Source organism: Lepidochelys olivacea (genome assembly GCF_965140295.1).
Source record: "Lepidochelys olivacea isolate rLepOli2 genome assembly, chromosome: 5".
NCBI classification, from domain to species: Eukaryota; Metazoa; Chordata; order Testudines; family Cheloniidae; genus Lepidochelys; species Lepidochelys olivacea.
In genome coordinates, this window is record NC_140415.1 from 104953784 (window position 1) to 104976324 (window position 22541).

Genomic DNA, 22541 nt, shown 5'->3' on the forward strand with positions numbered 1-22541 from the left:
TCTCCTTCTCCTCCTGCTCATATCTCTCCTCACTAATAAGATCCATCTTCCTCCTCCATGCTCCGTCTCCCTGCCCATCCCCCTCATCCTTTCTCTTCTCCTTCACTATTAGTTTCCTTTCTAGTCATGCGTTGTTTCAGAACATGTAGCCAGATGTTGCTTCAGAATGTGTTAAAGCCTCTTTTTTCACCTCCTCAGGGCAAGGGAGACTCAGTTTAATGCCCAAGGTAACTTAAGAAATAACTTCATTTTCTTTAGGGGTTATGGGGTGTGTGTGTGTGTGTGCGCGTGCGTGTGTGTGAAGTTTGGATCCCACATTTTTGGTCAGCCACACTATTCCAGTCTTCTGCTATACCCTGTAACATTAGAAGAATCCACTAATGGCTTGCCTTGTACAGGGAAAAGCGTGGCTCATACACCGTATAGTATGAGAATGTTTCATCAATATAAAATCAAATATTAAAGTCACTTTCAAAGTTCAGATAGCTTTCAATCCCCTGTTCACACAGCATGTAATGGCAACAGACTATTTCCAAACTTCAGGGACTGATTCTCAGTTACATAAAGCCCTTTTATATTAGTCTGGCAGTGTAAAGAAGCCTCAGGGTTTGTAATTGTATTTGCCAAAGAGTACTGTGTAAAGGGGCCTTATTGTAAATGAGAATCAGCTCCACAGACTCTGGAACTTTCATAGTCAAACCTTTTATAAACTAACATGAGAATCCTGGCCTTATAACTTGCTGTAGGTTGTTTATAGGCTTGGAAGGATTACTTTTTAATCTATAAAAATTGATAAATGTCAATTTCATTATACACACACAATGATAAACTTTACTGCATGAGAACATCAGAGTTTGATTTAGGGATATTTATTTTGTATATTTTGAGAATATGTGTTTGAATGGTTAAAGTTTTAACTTTATGAATCTCAATCATTGTCTTTAAATAACTGTCAGACCCCCCATAATTTCCCATAGCTGAGAAACTATACACTGATTAAAAAAATGCTTAAATAAACATCACTATCAGTAAAAATTATTTCAAAAATGAATTTTGCAAAGCATAAATATATCTGATGCTTCCTTAAAAACATTCACACAAGAAAAATAGCATCATAGCAACTCCTCCTCACAAAAAAGAGGGAAGCATTGGCAGACTTGTGACAACATATCTGCTTGATTTTACAATATAAAACAGTGTCATGGACTCATTAAAATGTAAATTAAATTATGTATATACATATGTTGAGTGCCTACATATTGTCAGGTTCAGAGTGGTAGCTAGAAGAAAAGGAATACTTGTGGCACCTTAGAGACTAACCAATTTATTTGAGCATAAGCTTTCATGAGCTACAGCTCACTTCATCGGATGCATTACTGTGGAAAGTATAGGAGATCTTTTTATACGCACAAACCATGAAAAAATGGGTGATTACCACTACAAAAGGTTTTCTCTCCCCCCCACCCCACTCTCCTGCTGGTAATAGCATGGTTTGTGTTAGTCTGTATTAGCAAAAATGACGAGGTGTCCTTGTGGCGTAGAGGCTAACAAATTTATTTGGGCATAAGCTTCCGTGGCCTAGAACCCACTTCATCAGATGCATGGAGTGGAAAATACAGGCCAAGGTATAAATACATGAAAAGATGGGAGTTCCCTTACCAAGTGTGAGGTCAGTCTAATGAGACAATTCAATTAACAGTAAGATACCACGGGAGGAAAAATAACCTTTGTAGTGGTAATAAGAGTGGCCCATTTCAAACAGTTGACAAGAAGGTGTGAGTAACAGTTGGGGCAAATTAGTATTGGGGAAATTAGGTTTAGATTTTGTAATGACCCAACCACTCCCAGTCTTTATTCAGGCCTAATTTGATGGTGTCCAGTTTGCAAATAAATTCCAGTTCCGCAGTTTCACGTTGGAGTCTGTTTTTGAAGGTTTTTTGTTGAAGAATTGCCACTTTTAGGTCCGTTATTGAGAGAACGGGGAGATTGAAGTGTTCTCCTGGTTTTTGAATGTTATAATTCCTAATGCAGATTTGTGTCCATTTAGTCTTTTGCATAGAGACTGTCCGGTTTGGCCAATGTACATGACAGAGGGGCATTGCTGGCACTTGATGGCATATATCACATTGGTAGGTGTGCAGGTGAATGAGCCCCTGATCGTGTGGCTGATGTGGTTAAGTCCCATGATGGTGTCCCTTGAATAGATATGCAGACAGAGTTGGCACCAGGGTTTGTTGCAGGATTTGGTTCCTGGGTTAGTGTTTCTATTGAGTGGGGTGTAGCTGCTGGTGAGTATTTGCTTCAGGTTGGGGGGCTGTCTGTAAGCGAGGACTGGCCTGTCTCCCAAGGTCCGAGAGTGAGAGATCGTCCTTCAGGATAGGTTGTAGATCCTTGATGATATGCTGGAGAGGTGTTAGTTGGGGGCTGTAGGTGACGGCTAGTGGCATTCTGTTACTTTCTTTGTTGGGCCTGTCTTGTTGTAGGTGACTTCTGGGTACCCTTCTGGCTCTGTCAATCTGTTTCTTCACCTCACCAGGTGGGTAGTGTAGTTTTAAGAACGCTTGATAGAGATACTGTAGGTGTTTGTCTCTGTCTGAGGGAAATGCGGTTGTATCTTAGAGCTTGGCTGTAGACAATGGATTGTGTGACGTGGTCTGGATGAAAGCTGGAAGCATGTAGGTAAATATAGCGGTCAGTAGGTTTCCGGTATAGGGTGGTGTTTATGTGACCATCGGCTTATTAGCACTGTTGTGTCTAGGAAGTAGACCTCTTGTGTGGACTGGTCCAGGCTGAGGTTGATGGTGGGGTGGAAATTGTTGAAATCCTGCAGTTACTGCAGTTTGACTGTGACTCACAGGCCAGTGATTGAACCACAGACTCCACACAAGCTAGCAGTGGGATTCAGCTGCCATAACTGTCAGAGCTCTCATGAAACATACCTGAGCTGCTCCTGGAAATGTTGGGGCTCAGACCTGGAATAAATCAATGGTTTGAGTAAACTTTATAAAGCATGAATGTTACCAAAGCCTCACCAAATTGCTATATACTACTTTGAGTTTGATTACCAAGATATTTATGTGCTCTACTATTTGGACAGAGGGACTTAGGAGGAATTAAAGCTCCTGCACTAAGAGGGAGTGTAAAAATAACAATGAGTCAAAGGCAGCCCAGCAGGACATGGTGCTGTTCACAGCTGAGTGTTTCCAGCAATTTTGCATCAAGAACAGAGGAGGGGCAGAGCTGGAAGTCAGGGAGGACTAGAAGAATCAATCTGCCTGGGCAGGAAGACTAAGTCCAACACTCCACACAAGAGTGCCCCAAAATATTGTTAGATCCAGGCCACCCATAGCTTTAATCTACGACTGGCAGTACACCTTTTGGTGGGCTCATTTATCTTGCTGCTTAAAAATTGAAATGGCTGAGGCTTCCTCACAATTGACGCACCAGGGGATGTAAAATTTTGGGGTGTGCAAGGTTCGTTCTATTCTTCCAGGAATGGGAGGCAAGGAAGGATCTTGCATATACATGGTTTTATAATACCAGCCTGTGTTCTGGGGTATAAATTAGGTAGAAAGCCTCAAGATGCCTCAAAGTGATGAGATCAGCTGCCCCAGTGTAAAGGTGACTGCAAGGTCCTCTTTGGCTTGAGGCAAGGGAGTAGTCCACAGGAAAAGAACATCTTGTACTAGAAGAGGAAAAAGCAAGTTGCTCTCAACAGGAGACTCAACAGGGAGCTGCAGGACACCGCCCCATCCACAGGGTCAATTTTAGGCATAAACTGTCTACAGCACCATATGCACTGTAACAGGAGATAGCTGGCAGAGCTGTTACTCTCTTCATCACAAAGCTGCTTTGCTGGGAACTAAAGTTTGGGTGCAGCCCAGAAGGGGGACCAGTATGTGTGAAGCCAAGCTATCTACATGGTGTTATTTTATATTAGATCACTCCACCAATACTGCTGTTAAGTCTAGAGATAGAGTCCCAGTCTCACCTTATTTTCACAAGCTCATACTTTTCTGAACATTTTTCTAATGGGGCTGAAATGCTAAATATTTGGTCTGATGGGGAACTTTAGAACAGTTATAGTAATGCCATATAGTGTTTTCTACATTTGTGTTCTTCTCACTAAGGTTCTCATGTACATGTGTGCGCTCTCTCTCTCAGTTACTCAGCCTGTTTGTCTCTCTTCCCCTTTGCCCCATATACCTAAGGGTATCACAGCCAGAGTTTAAATAGCTGTCTGCACAAATATACTGTCTGTCTCCTCAAATATACTGTCCTCTAGGGTACACAATACAATTCCCTTACATGTCTTTTCCTTTGTTTAATATTCTGATTTCGATAACTTTACCCCTCTCACACTGTGGTTCATCTGCACCTCTCCAACCCTGATAAAGTCAGTGGGGTAGCACAGATATAACCAGAATAATTTGTCCTGATGACTTTGGTCTCCAGCTATTAAGATCTGCTTTGTTTACTTTTGCCAAAACAATCTTAAACCAAAAGAGATTGAGTGCACAGAATTTACCACAGATCAAAAATTGGGAATCAGCAGGCACCAGCAGCTCACCGTAGTACTGATAGCTGATACTGCATGACCCAGAGCATTTGACTGACTGTACTTCACAGCTCAGGGAAAGATCACTGAAGAGTGATAAAAAGGACATAAAAGAAAAAGCTCTAACTCAGCTAGAACAAGATGTTATGACACTACCAGCAACACTGCACTATCAGATCAAATAATGAATTCTCTTCTTTTGATTTTTAAAGCTATGGACACAGGTACTGAGCTAGCATTGAGAACTTAGAAAAACCTGCCCACTGAGCAGGTTTGTTCCTTTTAATAGGAGCTCTCCAAGATTGTGATCCTGGTGCCACCATAATTAATTCTCCACTACCCTAGGGTCCTGATCTGGCCAAAATATTACAGGCTACTCAAACTGTGCAAGCCATATTTGTGGCTTCTGTCCCCACAGAAGGCAGACATACACTAGATAGGTCTGCTTCAACAGAAAGAATCACCTCAGGTTTCTGTGACTTCTGCAAATCTGGAGCTACAGGGGATGTTATGTGAGTAAGATCCACATTTCCCCTCACCACACAATGCTTGAGTCTCGGCCTCTTCCAACTCTCCTTCTGCAACCATGAAGACCACAGAAATTATTCCAACTCTACACTATAGTAATATTTCTGTGTATCTGTAAGTGAGTTACTATCTTCTGTTTTCAATAAACATTACCTGGGAGTAGAGTCCCCGAGAGGCTTTCTTTCCCCAGATTTCCGAAGTATGGTACTCTGTGAAACTTCAGTGCATTTGGGAGGGGGAGGGGAAGTAAGTGAGAGAGAGAGAGGTGGGGGATCTTCATTTGTGACATATTCATGACCCTTTCTTGCTATTCCCTAGCTGACCTTTGGATTGGTGTTGCCATTCAGGTAAGATCCTTGGATTGTTGCCTCTCAAAAGTTCTTTTCTAACATTTATGCAGGGCATCAGGGAGTTTCCCAATGTCACTTCCATGTGTTCAATCAGGTCTAGAAACAAGGAACAGCAGAATCAAGGGGTAAGGAGGCAGAATGAAATGCCTGACTGAGCATTCTGCATCACCAGAAAAGGAAAGTTTGGATATTAGCCATTAGGTAGATATTAGCTTCCACATCTATAGGGCTCAAGAAGCCAATGGCATTTTCATGGGCCAGCAGACAAAGTGGGCTACTATCAGCACAATTTAGGCCTAAGGTTATATAGTATGTATCACTCACATCAGCATCCAGAGGTTATGGGTTGGAGTGTCCTGTCACTAGAATAGGGGGGAAAAAGTTTTGGCCCTAAGGAAACTTGCCTGCATGTCAGCACTGCACTTGGCACCCAAAGGTTTACAGTTAGTTACCAAGATCAGCAATAGAGGGTGGAAATATGGATGTAGACACAAAAGTAGATACTGAAAATAGTCACCTTCTCTTATTGACCTCACAACTGAAATTAAATAAAATCTTAAAGTTGGGGCTAGACACCTTTTGAGTATAATATTTACACAGCACACTATCATAATGGCTACATCTCCCCTTCCCATTTCTTGTAATTCAAATTTATAAGATTGCAACTAATATTTATTCCATTACTGATTTTATGCTCTTCCAGCAGACAAACATTACTTTCCCTTGTATGTTCTGAATAAGGTCAAACGTACTAATGATGATAATACTTAAACTTTTCATCCACAAAGAGCTTTGCTACCATTAATTAATCCCCATTATACCCTTATGAATTAAGTATTATTACTGTCTCCCCTTACTGTAATGAATAGTTTTTTGAGAAAATATGAAGGGCTGTTTAAAGGGGGGAATTTTCTTTCTTTGTTTTCTTCACTTGCACCATTCAGGGAAGCTATTTCAGCCTGTAACTGGAGTAACTCCTGTTTCCTGTGTAGCTGCACATGGGGGCTTAAAAAAGAATCAGGAATGAACAATACAGGAAATGGAAAGTTCATGTGCATAATCTTTTTCATGTATTCTTTTTTTCCTGGTCAATTATTACTTCACAGCTTATTGGCATGGAGGTATTGGACTTCTGTAGAGGCTGACCTTCCTTTCTAATACGTCCACCTGTGGCAGAGCCAGGATCCATCACATTCTGGGACTTACTCAACTTGAGAAGCCAAGGATAGATAATTTTGTCTGAATTAGGCTCATCAGTGGAAAGTTGCACAATTCACAGAAATGCGTATACAAATTAGAGCTCTGTATATCAAACTGAGACCTCATGATTAGGAAGAAGGGATTTGCAGTTATACAATAAATACATGCATCACAAAATGAGTGCTGTTTGCTGATAGTCCCATCTGTCTTAGGCTATTTTTGTCCCCCCACCATTGCTCAAATAATAGTCAATTGGAAAATATATAGAATTATGTTTTTACAACATAATGCACAGCTCCTAGGTGCTATTCCTCCTTCTACAGGAACTATTTTTAATTTTAAAATTCTAGAAAGGCCAACTTTTAAAGGCATTTATTTTACAGGCCCTGTGTACTATCCCGAACCAGCCATAGTAAGATGCTGTTTGTATTATCCCTAACCAGCCACAGGAAAATGAAGGTGCTGTATGTTTATGGGAGAAGATACTGTAAGGACTTAGTTTAAGTGAGTCTACAGTAATGGAGCCTGATGACATCTAAAAGTGGTAGGCAAAAGTGTGTTCAGAATCTTTTACCAGCAATGGGATAAAGAACATACTGGAGGTGTCACAAAACAGGGCAGATAATGACTACAAGGAGGCCCCTCCATTCATTTGCAGCTTATTTGCCAGTTTGGCTATTTAGTGAACAGTTAACTGCAGCTCTAAATTAAACCTTTGTAGAGGCAATAAGATTACTGGCAGAGCTGGTCTCCCTTGGTTCCCTGCTGTTTTACAGCCTGAGCAGATTAGTCATTTTTAGTATGCAGGAAAATGCTCATTAGCAGTTAGTTGACATGAGAAATGTAAGATGAAGACTGCCACCTAGTGTGCACTGACAAACCCCACAGATTCAATACATAACAAAAGAACATATTGCCCATGGTGAAGAGAGGGGTCAAAATAAGGAGTCAGAAGGCTGGACTTACTATCCTGAGATCTGTGTAATGGACTCAGAGACAGCTCTGTGGCTCCTGCTGCCCTGACCAGAGAGGCAAATATCTATCCAGTCTCCTCACAGACCACAATCACTTTCACAATAAAGCAACTAAGTTGCTAAGTTGGAAAACAATGAGTCCTTGTGGCATCTTAGAAACTAACAAATTTATTTGGGCATAAGCTTTCATGGGCTAGAACCCACTTCATCAGATGCATGGAGTGAAAAATACAGTAAGCAGGTATAAATATACAGCACATGAAAAGATGGGAATTGCCTTTCCAAGTGAGGGATCAGTGCTAACAAGACCAATTCAATCATGTGGATGTGGTCCATTCGCAACAGTTAAGAAGAAGGTGTGAGTATAAACAGAGGGAAAATTATTTTTTGTAGTGACCCAGCCACTCCCAGTCTTTCAGCAGGCCTAATTTGATGGTGTCAAGTTTGCAAATTAATTCCAGTTCTGCAGTTTCTCGCTGAAGTCAGTTTTTGAAGGTTTTTTTTGTTGAAGAATAGCCACTTTTAAGTCTGTTATTGAGTGTTCAGGGAGATTGAAGTGCTCTCCTACTGGTTTTTGAATGTTACAATTCTTGATGTCTGAATAGTGTCCATTTATTCTTTTGCGTAAACTGTCCATTTTGGCCACTGTACATGGCAGAGGGGCATTGCTGGCACATGATGGCATATATCACATTGGTAGATGTGCAGGTGAACGAGTCCAATGGTGTGGCTGATGTGGTTAGGTCCTATGATGGTGTCCCTTGAATAGATATGCGGACAGAGTTGACAATGGGGTTGTGACGGGTTGGGTCACAGAAACCCCTTGGGACTGCCGCCTGATGTGCTGAGACTACTTCTGAGTCCATTTTCCCTTCAGTATCCTGGGACTTCAGTATCCTGTCTTGTTGAGCCAGACATGCTAGCTTGCTGCAAACACAGACCCAGGTCTGAACCACGTCCCCCAAAAGCTGCAGGCTTAACTGAAAACAGCTTGAGAAGTGCTCCTGTCTCTAGCACCCAGACACTCAGTTCCCAATGGGATCCAAACCGCAAATAAATCGGTTTTACTCTGTATAAAGTTTAGACAGGGTAAACTCATAAATTGTCCGCCCTCTTTAACACTGATAGAGAGATATGCACAGCTGTTTGCTCCCCCAGGAATTAATTACTTGCTCTGACTTAATTAATAAGCAAAAAGTGATTTTTATTAAATATAAAAAGTAGGATTTAAGTGGTTCCAAGTAATAACAGCCAGAACAAAGTAAATTACCAAGCAAAATAAAACAAAAATACATGAGTCTAAGTCTAATACAGTAAGAAACTGATTACAGATGAAACCTCACCCTGAGAGATGTTCCAATAAGCTTCTTTCACAGACTAGACTCCTTTCTAGTGTGGGCCCAATCCTTTCCCCAGTACAGTTCTTGTTCCAGCTCAGTGGTAACTAGGGGATTTCTCATGACTGCAGCCCCCTTTGTTCTGTTCCACCCACTTATCTATCAGTTGCACAAGGAGGGAATTCTTTGTCCCTCTCTGGGTTCTCACCCCTCCTTCTTAATGGAAAAGTATCAGGTTAAAGATGGATTTCAGTTTCGGTGACACAATCACGTCACTGTAAGACTTCATTACCCACTTGCCAGCACACAGTATACAGGAAGACTTACAAGTAAACAAAGCCATTTACAACCAATTGTCCTGGTTAATGGGAGCCATCAAGATTTCAAGCCACCATTAATGGCCCACACTTTGCATAATTACAATAGGACCTCAGAGTTATATTTCATATTTCTCGTTTCAGATACAAGAACGATACATTTATACAAATTGGATGACCATGCTCAATAGATTATAAGCTTTTTAATGATACCTTACAAGAGACCTTTTGCATGACGCATATTCCAGTTACATTATATTCACACTCATGACCATATTTTCATATAATCATATAGAGTGTAACATCACAGGCGTTTATTGCAGGGATTGGTTCCTGGGTTAGTGTTTAGTTGAGTGGTGTGTAGTTGCTGGTGAGTATTTGCTTCAGGTTGGGGGGCGGTCTGTAAGCGAGGACTGGGCTGTCTCCCAAGGTCTGTGAGAGTGAGGGATTGACCATCAGGATAGGTTGTAGATCCTTGATGATGCGCTGGAGAGGTTTTAGTTGGGGGCTGTAGGTGATGGTTAGTGGCATTCTGTTTAGGTACCACTGCCATTCTCAAAACCCCCGCTCAGTTGCCATCTAACCCTGTAAGCACCTAAATCCCCATCAGCACCTAAATTTCTGCCATTTAAGTCCAGATGCTAATGAGCTGCTTGAAGCCCTTAGTGAAGCTAAAGCCCTGGTGGGATTCTTTGGCATTCCCCTGCATTTCTCTCTAGTGGGGCCTGAGCCATTCGGTGTATGCTAGAACATGCCTAACCTGCACAAAAGACAACCAGGAGTGAGTAGGTTGGGAATTTTTCAGGGGTGCATGGGTAGAGTGTGTGTATGTCCAACCCAGAATACCTCAATAGCTCAATCATTAGTGCACTCACCTGGGTTGTGGATGACCCAGCTTCAAATTGCTTTGTCTGATTCAGAGCAGAGACTTAGGTGCAAGTCCAATTTAGGCAGAGCAGGGATTCTGGTTCTCCTGCAGCCCTCATGCACTAACCAGTAGGCTATTGGCTATAATGGGGTGGGGTCAGTCTCTCTCTCCCTCCTCTCCTCTCCTCTCCCAACAGCCTAGACACCTAACTCCAGGAGAAGGTTCACACTTGAGAATCCCACACAGAGAGAGATGCCTGCCTCCAGCCTGTCAAGCGCCTAAGGCCCAGATCAATGGGCGTTTGGTGCTTAATTACCTTTGAGGATCTAGCCTAAGCCCCACCCCTTTCTTCTGCATTTCACTTCTGGCTAGCTTAGGTGGCTCTGTGCTCAGTTTACTGGCTTTGGAGAATCCATTTCCTAGTGCCCTATCTCTCCCTATACAATTAATGGGGAATCTGGGCATCTAACTCAGGGTACAGAATTACTCTAATCACAGGGTGCCTACAAATTAGGCATTACAACACTAAGTACTCTTGTGACTCTAGCTTTTAGGACCTCTAACATTTTGTTGCCGTAAGCAACCTGCTAGGACTACAGTAAAGATGTTCTTGACTCCACTCCTGTTTTCTTATATTTTAACATATCTTGTATAAAACAAAAAACAAGGAACTTGTAGCAGGTCATGGAAAGGGATTTGGTGTCTGTACAGAAATGCTTAAGGTAGCTGAATGTACTGTTGCACTTTCTCAGGCTGCAATTACAAACTTCTCCCTCTTCCCTACTCCTACAGGAAGAAACAAAAGAATAATTTCAACCCCTTCCCTCCACTTGAGCATTCACACATTCATACTCATCATGGTCCTGATTATCTTGTCAGTTGTGTAGGTACAACTGCCAGTGAAGTCACTAGGAGTCACATGGGTAGAACCGACAGAATAATCAGGTCCTATTGTTGCCAACCCATCAGCAACAACAGCCTCTTAATGGCAGTGCTCTTGCGAATGATATTACTGTAGTTTAGTAAATAACTTACCTAAGCAGCTACACATAAGCAAGTGAAAAAACCTACAGGAATGGAATACATTTTACTGATTTTAATAAATAATAGAGATGGACTCAAGCTGCAATTTACAGCTCTAGCATTAAGTAAAGGGTCTTTGAATGCAGAGTTTGACCTATTAACAAACAGAGGCTTTTTGCAAAAGTGAGAGTCAGATCTTGATTTGGATAATTTTAATGCCCTCAAACTTTGGGGTTTCAGAAGAAAGTTTTTGGTTTGGGATCAAGTCTTAATAAACCCCATTTAGATCAAACAGTTATATAAAGAACTCTTGTTAGTAAGACAACAAAAAGGTTCTTGGCGGGTGATTTTTTTCACCCCGCTATGCAGAATGTATATGTTAAAACAGAGTGAAAAGGAGAATAAATACATTTTACCTCCTTATTTTTCTTTTGTAAATTAATCAGGTCATTACCAGTGTATTGGCCATGTCTGTGCCAATCACACACAGTTTTAATTTATATAATCCATTCAGTTTCAATCTATTTTGTGTCCATTGTGATGTAAAATGCTTCTGGCTTTTAGTTTAGATCAATGTATTTTAATAATATTAGAATACATTTTTTTAATAGGAAAAATACATACAAAGAACAAGTGTATCCCTGGCAATATTTAATTTTTATTGAAAATACAGGATCAAAGTTATAACTGGTATGAGCTGGCACCATTCATTACTTCAATGCACAGTTGAATTTGGCCTACAGAGCACAGAGGGCATAAGCACATACCAATGGTGCCATATACTTCTGTTGGCTAAACAATGGCTTTGATCCATATATTTCATTCTCTAGGTTGCTATTTTTGTACTGGGACTTTCGAAATAGATACATTAGTTTTAGATGTGGAGGTTGACATACCTCAAAGAGACAATGTTTTGTGACCGCTTCCTCCCCCCAGGGTTCCTTGAAAAGAACTAATGTAGTAGTTGTACTACAGAAATTACTATTAATGAGAAATCATATTGTGCCATTGATTTATTAGTTAGAGCTGCTCACTGAAAGCAATTAATTCTGCATGGCACAGTATAGTCTCAGCTGGTCAGTGATATTCTCATTAAGCGCTGTTGTTTCTGGGGTGAAGGAGAACATATTTAGTGATGATTTCCAGTTACTGACCTCTTCCTTTGTCGATGTGGCAGCAGAGAGACTGTGAAAGAAGCACCACTCCGAGCATTCTAGAAGACAGAGGTGGATACATCTCAGCTATTGCTTATTCATGTTAAATTTACATAAATGTTTTTTTAATCTTCAGTAATACAAAGAATTTGTTAGCTTGATTAACATACACAAACCCCAACTCACTTCATCGGATGCATACTGTGGAAAATACAGAAAATGTTTTTATACACACAAACCATGAAAAAATGGGTGTTTATCACTACAAAAGGTTTTCTCTCCCCCCACCCCACTCTCCTGCTGGTAATAGCTTATCTAAGGATCACTCTCCTTACAATGTGTATGATAATCAAGCTGGGCCATTTCCAGCACAAATCCAGGGTTTAACAAGAATGTCTGAGGAAGGGGTGAGCGGGGGTGTAGGAAAAAACAAGGGGAAATAGGTTACCTTGCATAAAGACTTCCTACAATCTATCCTGAAGGACAACTCAACACTCTCAAAAAGAAAAGGAGTACTTGTGGCACCTTAGAGACTAACCAATTTATTTGAGCATGAGCTTTCGTGAGCTACAGCTCACTTCATCGGATGCATACTGTGGAAACTGCAGCAGACTTTATATATACACAGAGAATATGAAACAATACCTCCTCCCACCCCACTGTCCTGCTGGTAATAGCTTATCTAAAGTGATCATCAGGTTGGGCCATTTCCAGCACAAATCCAGGTTTTCTCACCCTCCACCCCCCCACACAAATTCACTCTCCTGCTGGTGATAGCCCATCCAAAGTGACAACAGCAGGAGAGTGAATTTGTGTGGGGGGGTGGAGGGTGAGAAAACCTGGATTTGTGCTGGAAATGGCCCAACCTGATGATCACTTTAGATAAGCTATTACCAGCAGGAGAGTGGGGTGGGGGGAGAGAAAACCTTTTGTAGTGATAAACACGCATTTTTTCATGGTTTGTGTGTATAAAAACATCTTCTGTATTTTCCACAGTATGCATCCGATGAAGTGAGCTGTAGCTCACGAAAGCTTATGCTCAACTAAATTGGTTAGTCTCTAAGATGCCACAAGTACTCCTTTTCTTTTTGTGAATACAGACTAACACAGCTGTTACTCTGAAACCTCAACTGTTTTGCATGTACTGTTGCTATGTCACGCATGACCAAGAACCATGCACACTGCGGGGTGGAGGGGAGGGCGAAACAGAGGGTGCAGGAGTAAAAAAGAAAAAGAAAGAAAAACTTGACGTCTCAGTATAACTACATGCCTATATTTGTGCGTGTAGCTGTTTGCATGCACAAATTGGCAGAGTTGCATGTGAAAATGTCTGTTTGGGTTAATGTCATCTGTACCCAGTAAGTCTGATAAAAACAGCTGAACCAGAACAGTACCCAGATAGGTCTGGCTTTTTAAGTAAAACCCTGCTGGTTACCATTTCAAGCCCATCTCTTGTCTCTTCTTCATGATTAAGGGGTTATATGATAAATGACTATCAGAACACTATTTAAAGGGTGCAAACAGCAACAGAATAGATGATTTGATAGAAGTGATCAAAAAAGATACTGTTAAGAATGATGTCATATTCAGTGAAGTGAAATTTAAGATGTATAGCTAGGGAAAAAAAGCCTGTCTGAATGCTAATGGCTCTTTTTTTTCTTAGATCTGGTGTATTGTTTGCTACCTCAGCACTGCCATCTGGTGTTTTCACATAATATGACAAGGAAATTCAACAGAGTGGAGTACACCATATGTTAAAAAGACGCCTCTCTTCATGTAAACCATTATATTAGTGAATCTGCTTAGTATAAATTAGGCACCCAAGTATTTACATTACAAGGTCAAGCTTATGATGATGACAGATTAAGCAAATTGGTTTGCTCGTGTTTCTCAATTCATTCAATATAGCTGCACCCACCAGTTAATAGGCAGACTACATATTTTACTGATTTAGACTCCTGGGGAGTGCTTCAAACTGGCAGAAAAACTTATTCCAGGCAAAAGAAAGATATGAGTTATTGTAGCAGATATTCCTAACCTCTAGACAAAGGGCACAGGGATTATTACAGGGCCTGAAAGAGGGAAGGTGGGAACATTGTCACAGAAAGGCTAATTTTATATCCTATTATGCTGGAGCATTTATCTGTTCTGGGTGGCACATGCAGTACTACTGAGCTGAAAACAGAGACCTGTGCTTTCACATCTGTCCAGCAAATCAGGTTTGATGAGCCAGTAATCTCACTAAGACCTTTACATTATACCAGCAAGTTAGAGGTACAGAGCCCGAGATTCCTCAGAAATCTTGGCCTTTCCATAAACCCCATAAGTGAGAGATGATGATCCAATAACCCCAGAGGCCTTGACATCAGACCAACACATTAGAATGCCTAAGCCAGTGAACTCGCATATACACATGCTGAGAGCAACCCAGCAAGCTAGAGGTGCTGAGCCAGTGAGTTCAGAAAGCCTTCTGCCATAGTATCAGCCCACAAGCTAAAAGTACTGATCCAATGACTCAAAGAGACTTGTGCCCTGAAATCAAGATTCATTAATCCAGTATCCTCAAGAAGGCCTGTGCCCTGATGTCAGGTCAGCGAGCTAGAAGTGCTGAGCCAGTGACTTCATAGAAGTCTATACATGGACATCATTAATCATCTCAGCAGGAAAGAAGTCCTGAGTCAGTGAACTCAGTGCCCTTTCTCTTAATAATCAGCCAATCAAGCTAAAAGTGCTCTGCCAGTGACATCACAGAACCATGTCCCTTCACATCACCGTAGTATGCAAGAAGTGCTTATTCAATGACCTCCTAAAGGCCTATGCCTTGACATAAACCCAGAACGCTGAGTCATAGACTCATGGAAAAGCAGGACTAGAGGGCATCTCAACAGGTCATCTAGTCCAGTTCCCTGCACTGAGTCAGTAACTTTCAAAGGTCTTCAGCCTTGTCTTCAGTCCAGCAAGCTATAGTTGTTCAGCCTGTTAACCTCAGAGAGAGCTGTCACTTGATATCAGTCCAGCAATCTAGAGTTGCAGAGCTAGTGATCTCTTTTGCCTTGGCATCACTCTAACAAGCTAGAAATGGTGAGCAGGGGTTAAATTAAGGGAGACATTGTTCCTCTTGTCTCTCTCTGCTCTCTTTCCTCCCAAGGTTGGTGGGTTGAGGGGAGGAGAAAGCTCCTGCCCCCTCCTTCACTGTTGGTGAAATTAGAACACATCAGGAAGGAAAGTCCATTGTGGGAACAGCTGGAGGAGCTAGTGTCCAGCTAAACTGTTTTATGCAAGTGGATCCCTGTTTGCAGGATTGAGGCCTTAATTTATACCAGTACTGTACCACTATCCCTTATTGATCATAAATAATACTTTCCATAACTTCAATCTTATGAGATAGTGTTCCCAGTAATAATGTTTTACAATAGAAGTGAGAACCCAGTCTTTACATGGGCAGAGATAATTTTGTATCTAAAATAAGAGACATCTTTTGCAGTGAGGGATATATCTTAAAGACCACTTCCAACAGGAGGCTTGTCTTTTGCTATCCATCTCTAACAATGCTTCAGTCTCCATTTCCTTACTGAGGAAAAACAAAGTCAAATAGATGAGCTTTACGTTTAGTCCCAAGTCTCAAATAGAGGTTGCACCAAAAGTGCTTCTCATTTGTTAGTAAGGAAACATTTGTCTCAGACAAATGACCAGGCCACACTAGGAGATCATGTGTTCATCACAGTACTTCATCCTTTGTAAGTATAGGCCTGACTTGCTAAGGGACTCAATCTTTTTCCAGGACCCACTTCATCAATTATAGTAATCTGGTACATGACCAGAACTGACTTACAAATTCAGATATTGGTTGGTGAGCCTTCTCAACAGCATGTAGAAAAGTTTTGGAAGAGTCCTACCCTTATCGTCAGGTTATGCTGCAAGACTCACCTCTTTGTCACAGCAGTCTCTAAAGAAGTATAATAGAAAATGACTCACTAGCACACTACAAGGCAGAAGTCTATATCACAAGAAAGATGTAGAGAAGTCCTCACTGCTTTCCATAATCCATGTATAGTGACCAGATAATACAAGGAGATACTACAGAAATGCCAGTTGATGCAGACAATGAATTCAGATAATAGGGCACATCACACAACGAGGAGGAAAAAAGACTAATTACAGCAATGCCTTGAAAATAAAATTACATATTGTAGCAGTGCTTTCGAAGCTAAATCAAGAAGAGTACAGCTAAATTAATAAAACTACACTATATGGCAGGGCTTAATAAGTTGAATAAAAAAAAGTGGCACATACAACATAATAAATTGCTTGCTAGAGATACATCAGAGATGAATTTCTCACTGTAACTGCACTGACCAGGGTGAGAGAAATATGTGGCAGAAAAATCAGTTTCCTTGGTGCACTTTCATTTTACAGGCAAAGAAATGTTGCCTCATTCATACCACCATTTGGACTGTATAGAGTTGTCCTAACGTATCTTGTGGCTTCCTGCCTAGATTTGGCAGTTCCATGGGCCAAACTTCATAGGCATCCTCTACGCAGTGGACAGGCCTATGGTTGTAACCTTATTGTATCAAAGTGGTTGACTGCCTGACTTAGGTTTACCTTAACAAAACCTTTCCAGTTATGTGCGATACACGTTTAAGCCGCATCAGATTAACACGATGTATTTGTTCTAACAGCAGGAAAGTGGAAACTGCCATCTGTTGCTACACCACACAAATTGTCAAGTAGTAGCTTCAGCAATAGATAAACCAGTAGCGTGACTGCGAGTGTGCACACCTGCACGAGTGCATGACGGAGAGCCATACTATTGTGGAAAGCCACAATAGAGAGACGACTTCTGCATTTGGTTTCAACACTCAAATAAAGTCAGTCACCAATTTCAGCCAGGAGCCCTGTCTGGAGAACAAGTACGTGGATCCCAGACGGGTGGGCTCTTTCGCACGAAGACGCAGACAAGAAAAAACAAGGATTCTCACAAAAATAATTGCCCTATTTCTATTTCAACTCTAGCTGTGGACAGCAGCCGTGGCAGGGGGGTTGTCTGGGAGGCCACACCGTGGAATGGGTCGCAGTTGCGAGGGTTTCTCCACAAGCACAAGAGCTTTTTATTTAAGACCCAGGCGCCTCGCCGGTGCAGAAATCCATGTGTGCAGCTCCTTTATCTGCCCTCAGCTACGGGGCTTGGTAAAGTGGGCCCTGCCCACGGCGAGCACCAGCCAGCTCTACCAGGGCTGCTGGCACAGTTTTTATGGGGGGGGGGGCGCAGGCTGAGAGCCACTGGACCACTCCATAAACCCTCTATGCAATGGAAACCACTTTAACTCAGGGGGTGCTACAAGACCCCCCCCCATCCCTAATTCCAGCATCTGTGATGAGCTCTACAGGCAGGGCCAGGCTCCTGTTCGAGCTCCCGAGGTGCCCTGGGGGCGGGCGCAGCTGCCTACCCCCACTAGGGGCGCTGCGGCCCTAGGGGCGCTGCGGCCCCAGGGGCCCGCGCGCGCGGCTTCTATTGGCCGAACAGAGATCCGCTAGCTGCTTCTCCCGCTCATTGCCCAGCAGCAGATCAGGCTCACGTGACCTTCTCCATGCTGTCACAACAGGCAGTTTCAGTTATTGTCCAGGGTCCCTTCATGTCGCTCCTCACCCCGCCCCCGCCAGAAACATGTTCTTACACATGCGCAGTGCTCTTCCCGGAAATACGGTGAAGGGGTCCGGGATCACCTGACACGGCCCTCCATACTAGTGGGCGGGGTTCCCGTGTCACGTGACGTCCCCGGTTCGCCTCCGTTCTCGCCGTGCCTACAGGAGGGTCTGCGCATGCGCAAAACACAGCTGTCATCCGCGCACGGAAGAAGCCTGGAAAGCAAAGCAAAGCAGAGGGGGAGTGCGGCCGCTCCCCCGACCCTGCCGGGCCGTTAACTTCCCCGTCCAGGTACAGCCCGTGGGGCCGGGCCGGAGCGCACAGACCCCCGCTGGGGGCGGAGGCCGGGCCCGGGGGTGCCCCTGAGGGGAGCAGGCAGGGGCGGGAGCCCGCTGCGGGAGCGCGGTGGCGCAGGGAGCGGCGCGGCTGCCTGGGGCGGGGAGGCCGGAGCACGCAGCACTTAGGTGGGGATGCCGCTGCCACCTGCTCGCGGGCGGGGCCGGGAGTACGTGTGGCCAGGGCTGTGTCTGTGGTGAAGCAGGGAGGAGTGGGGACCAGGGCACGGCTTGTGCGTGTGGGGAGGGGCCGGGGGTGGCTTCCTGGGAGCAGCCCTGGCCCCGCGGGAGGGGGGGTGCGTGTGGGTCCCGGCTCTCTCTGCCATGTTCACTCTCTGCACCCCCAAACCGCCCCGCGGTACGGTGCTGCACTTGCTGAACAGGACGTGGGGGGATCACACAGGAAACCAGCCCGCTTGCCCCAGCTGTCACTGTGGCTGCAGCTGGGCTGGGTGCATCTGCTAGTTCGGCAGATAAATGGAGGGAAGCGAGGGGGCAAATGCAGTTCTTGTGGCGCATGTTGAGTTGTTTGGATTTTGTATTCACGAACATGCTATTGTATTTTAAAACCAGTGTTTTCATAACCTAAACGTGAAAAACAAATCAGACTGCATGTGTGCCTTGTCAGTGTGTCTCTCACTTCTTGTGTGATTGCACTTCCGAGTTGGATATGAGCGTGTGTGTAGACCTGGATAAGCTACTGTTGGGAAAAATCCCATTTAAAAACACATAGTGAAAGGAATACAGCAGGTGTATCACTTTGGCCCCAATTCTACAATGAGCTCAGCATGGGTTGGCCCCCTCCTGAAGTTGGTGGTGCTACATGTGGACACAGATGTCTGTCCAAATAATATACCTACCTTTTATAGAGTGGTTTTCATTCGTAGATCTCAAAGTGCTTTACAAAGGAAGTAAACGTTGTTATTCCCATTTTACAGATGGGGGAAACTGAGACACAGAGAGCTGAAATGACTTGCCCAAGGTCACCCTGCAGGCCAGTGTCTGAGCCAGGAATAGAATCTGGCTCTCCTGAGTGCTAATTGGTTACTCTATCCACTGGGCCATACTGAATCCCTTACAGCATTGGAACCTTCAGGAAGTGTTTTGGATCCTCTATTATGGGATGTGTTGTGGATTCTATTGCTTTTCATTGTGAAATAGCAATATTTTTATAGAGAAAGATAATTTTAAAAATCAGGCTTGGTAAATGAAACTAGCAGGTGTCAGATAAAAATAATCAATTAGTTTAACAGTGCATAGTATTAGATTAGGAGGTGCTGTTTTGACTTGAATTGTGACACTTTCTGTAAAAAAAAAAAAAAAGTCATGTAATTTCACAGATTTTTTCATGTATGGATTTGAATACAGTTTTCTGACTGTCCTATTCTCTCCATCATATTCTTTGGATTTTTTTTTCAAATGGTGCATTTTTCTGTTCTTGCAGTTTCTGTAAACTATAGGTGCAGTAGTACAATATATACATTTCTTGTTGTTGATATTTCAGTGAAAGTTAACCAGTACAAGACCACAGTGACACCTATGTGATAGCACTAAGCTAAGTGGTTGACAGGAGATTGTAGTTCAGAGATAGGGTTCCTGTTATCATTGTCAAAAAAAATCATAAGCAAACTTTCAACAGAATGTAGCAAGGGATTTTCTGTGTAATAACTGCAAAAACTAGAAAGAAAATGATTACTATATTCTGAATTAATAATCATTTTAGGCCCCAGTCCTACAGCTTGCTCTGTGTGGGTACATGGATTCACATATGCAGAGCAAATTGCAGGATTGGGACCTTAAATTCTACATTATCAATCTACTTGAAAGTCAGAAAATGAAGGTAAAATGTTCCTCTCCTCATTTGTTGAAGTAATCCTGTTAGGCTCATTTGGATTACTCACATGAGTGAAATGAGTGGGATTTGATCCTAAATCAGTAAAAACATCATTGGTGTCAAGGTCTGGTTCAAATTAACATTTTTTATTTTGAACATTTCTGCTAGTTTGTAATGCATTTGAATGAAGATAACTGATCTTGTTTCTTTATATAAAGAAAAAATTCTTCCTGTTGATTGATTTTCAATGTTTATATCATTTCAGAGACTGAAGGATCCACCTTCGATGTTCTTAAATAAGTAGTTTTAAATGTGTAATTTCTGTCCCTACTTTTAAAAATTAGTTTCTTCCATTATTGCTGCTATCAGGTAGCTGACATAACTATAATTTGTAAGCTGATATATTTTATGCAAAGCAAAGGGTTTGGTAGTGATAGCTTAGTGGCTTGATTTAAAAAAAAAAAAAAAGAGAAACAAAATGGCACAGTGACCTTTTTCTTGGATGCATTTTTTACTAAGATATTGAGTATGATGACATACATATTTGTAAAATTGTTTCTCTGTCAATGTGTATACTTTGGTAACCAGTAAATGGTTTTACTGCAATAACACAACCCCCAAGTGTAGACAAAAATGTGATTTGCAAAGTTTATTTTCCTTTGCTTAAAATTGGGGTAAACTGAACCGGTGTGATTCATGGCTACCCTTGTCTCCTCTTGAATTTGTGCTGGGATAGCTATGCCAGGTGCTGGCCACTGGTGACGGAACTGTGGCTAATCCCTGGTAATAAAACCTATGCTACATAACCAGGATCTGCTTTTTTGGGATGTCTCCCAGGAAATGATTTTAGCTTAATAATAAAGAATGGTAATGATTAAGCCATAATCGGGTCAGATTTAGCATACATTGCACTTAATGGGGAAACATTTAGCCAGTATGAAGAGATGCTAAAATATAAAATTCTAAGATTTGGCCTTCTAAACATAGATTGTAGTGTAAATATTAAAAGAAGAAAATGAGGTGTAGTGAGTTAGTTTTTTGTCTTGCGTCTCTGTTTAATACAGTATTTCGTCATTAAGGGTCTGACTTGTTTAACATTTAGACCCTTAATGACAAAATACTGTATTAAACATAAATATACAATTACCACAGTTATACATTCAAATCAGTAAATTACGCAGGCAAATGCTAATTATTATTTTAGATTGTTTAAAATGTGTCCTCTTTCAACTGGGGCAGCTGCTTAATTGTACTGTTTCATGTTTGTTTAAGTTCATCTCGATGATAGCGAATAAGAATTGTTCTTGGGACAACCATAACACTTTTTTGAAAACAAAAATGTAAACAGTATAACAGTGAGGAACTTGTTATTGTGTTTTGGTATTTTTATGTTCATTTCATGTCTACAACAAAACAGTAAACAACTGACAGAAAATAACTCTTTAATATACTGTTGCATTTTAAAAAAATGCCCCCCCTTCCCTTCCATAGAATCAGAAATTAGCAAGCTTAAATACTGGATATTCTAGAACAAGAACTTAATTAGTTATTCTTGCATATTTCAGACATGCAATAAAGGGATTTTATAAGCAGTTTGATACTGATGGGTCTAAAGTGCACTATAAAACTGTGCTGCTTTTTTGGAGCAGCAAATTGTTATGGAGCTCTGTAGGTTTCTTAGATGGTATTGCATTTAGAACATAAGAATGGCCATACTGGGTCAGACAAAAGGTCCATCCAGCCCAGTATCCTGTCTACCGACAGTGGCCAATGCCAGGTGCCCCAGGGGGAGTGAACCTAACAGGTAATGATCAAGTGATCTCTCTCCTGCCATCCATCTCCACCCTCTGACAAACAGAGGCTAGGGACACCATTCGTTACCCATCCTGGCTAATAGCCATTAGTGGACTTAACCTCCGTGCATTTATCCAGTTCTCTTTTAAACCCTGTTACAGTCCTAGCCTTCACAATCTCCTCAGGCAAGGAGTTCTACAGGTTGACTGTGCGCTGAGTGAAGAAGAACTTCCTTTTATTTGTTTTAAACCTGCTGCCATTAATTTCATTTGGTGGCCCCTAGTTCTTATGGGAACAAATAAATAACTTTTCCTTATTCGCTTTCTCCAAACCACTCATGATTTTATATACCTCTTAATCTCCTCTTTTCCAAGCTGAAAACTCCTAGTCTCTTTAATCTCTCCTACGGGACCCGTTCCAAACCCCTAATCATTTTAGTTGCCTTTCTCTGAACCTTTTCTAATGCCAGTATGTCTTTTTTTGAGATGAGGAGACCACATCTGTACGGAGTATTCAAGATGTGGGCGTACCGTGGATTTATATAAGGGCAATAAGATATTCTCCATCTTATTCTCTATCCCTTTTTTAATGATTCCTAGCATCCTGTTTGCTTTTTTGACTG

At 42.0% G+C, this 22541-nt stretch overlaps 1 protein-coding gene and 2 long non-coding RNA genes across 10 annotated transcripts in view; 2 read left to right on the forward strand and 1 right to left on the reverse strand.

Annotated features, from left to right (window-relative positions):
* The window catches only part of LOC311521089, a 29386-nt gene extending 22614 nt beyond the window's left edge, over positions 1–6772 (forward strand). Inside the window, exons 3-4 of the long non-coding RNA XR_014711784.1 lie at positions 5405–5433; positions 6543–6772. This is a non-coding gene — a long non-coding RNA (uncharacterized lncRNA). The remainder of the gene's footprint in view (positions 1–5404; positions 5434–6542) is intronic.
* Positions 1250–17980, reverse strand: LOC311521088. Of its 4 annotated transcripts, XR_014711780.1 has the most exons (4): positions 16915–17968; positions 12310–12368; positions 2940–2972; positions 1250–2665 (listed from the first exon to the last, which is right to left on the reverse strand). It is a non-coding gene; the product is annotated as an uncharacterized lncRNA (long non-coding RNA). The 4 variants fall into 4 exon arrangements; XR_014711781.1 differs by lacking the exons at positions 1250–2665; positions 2940–2972 and adding an exon at positions 7766–10918 and having other exon boundaries at positions 17894–17980; XR_014711782.1 differs by lacking the exons at positions 1250–2665; positions 2940–2972 and adding an exon at positions 7766–10918 and having other exon boundaries at positions 17092–17968.
* A 170-nt stretch (positions 17981–18150) lies between these two features.
* The window catches only part of KDM4C (lysine demethylase 4C), a 434115-nt gene continuing 429724 nt past the window's right edge, over positions 18151–22541 (forward strand). For all 5 annotated transcript variants that reach the window (XM_084629198.1, XM_084629204.1, XM_084629200.1 and 2 more), the window contains exon 1: positions 18151–18247. The gene's annotated coding sequence lies outside the window, so the exon portion shown is untranslated. The remainder of the gene's footprint in view (positions 18248–22541) is intronic.